The sequence below is a fragment of the Monopterus albus genome, unplaced genomic scaffold, assembly GCF_001952655.1.
Source record: "Monopterus albus unplaced genomic scaffold, M_albus_1.0 scaffold400.1, whole genome shotgun sequence".
Taxonomy (NCBI): domain Eukaryota; kingdom Metazoa; phylum Chordata; class Actinopteri; order Synbranchiformes; family Synbranchidae; genus Monopterus; species Monopterus albus.
The window spans coordinates 458,467-459,617 of record NW_018128280.1 but is presented as its reverse complement, the minus strand read 5'-3'; positions in this window follow the sequence as shown (position 1 = coordinate 459,617).

Sequence of the window (1,151 nt, the reverse complement as noted above, 5' to 3'; positions counted from 1 at the left end):
TGCTAAAATGTAAATAGACTGTCTGGTCACAAAGATATGCAGACATCCTCCCTCAATAGACATTACAGCATTCAGAGTGGGCAGATTCTACTTGATTCTCATCAATACAATTGTAAGATATACAGTATAAGCAAGAAAAATAAATGTATTAAGCATAACCAAAGCTCAGTAGTTCTGGACAATGATCAATAAAGCTGTAATATGTATAGACAAGGAAAATAAAGTTATGAAAAGTAACTAAAGGGAACTACAGGTATGAGAAGTAACTAAAACTTATAAAGTAACTAGAGTCTATAAGACTCAAATCTTACAGCGTTATTATAGGACACTGTCAGTTTCCTGAGACTGCCTTTTCTATTGTTGTACCCGGTACTTTTAACCACGCTAACTCTGAGAGGCGAAGCAGTCCAAGTAATTCAAAACAGTGCTGATTTATTCAATGAACACAGGTAAAAATTAACATTACACGCTCAGGTATCTTGCACCTCCAACATGCACGCAGGCAGCTGAAAGATGAAAGACCCTGAACCACAACAGGCCTATACATTATATCACTTCGGGCTAACCCCATTCTACACAGAGGCCAAACCGTGACGTCTCTGGTGCCAGCTTTGCAGCTGACCATAGCAGTAGTCAAAACATGAAGCAAATCAATGTGTGTGTGTCTGTTGATTGTGGTGTGTAGCTAAAAACATTGTAACACAAACTCTAGTGACATGTCATGACATTAAACATAAGAAAATATTATGGCTAAGGCCACAGTTATGCACATCATAATAATAATATTAAACATCCCATCTGCTGACAGTCAAACCTTTCTATCTAGTTATCCTTGACCATATGCACCCTGCAAAAACTCATGACAATGACTAAGCATTTGACAGCCTAAACTAGACATCCTGTCTCCACTAAACATTTCTAATACAAGTAACTAACCAATGTCTATCTGACTGAAAATATCTAAAAACTACCCCTTTCGACATGACCACGATCGTGTCGTCCTAAATCAATGTCCCATTTTCCCCAGATGAAGCTACCTGGCGTTTCGAGAGGTGAGAGGCCCCCCACCAAAGCCACTCCCTCAAGGGTAAACTACAGAGCTGAGTACTTTAGGGAAAAATGAACTAAAAACACAAAAAGGGTTACAGCGT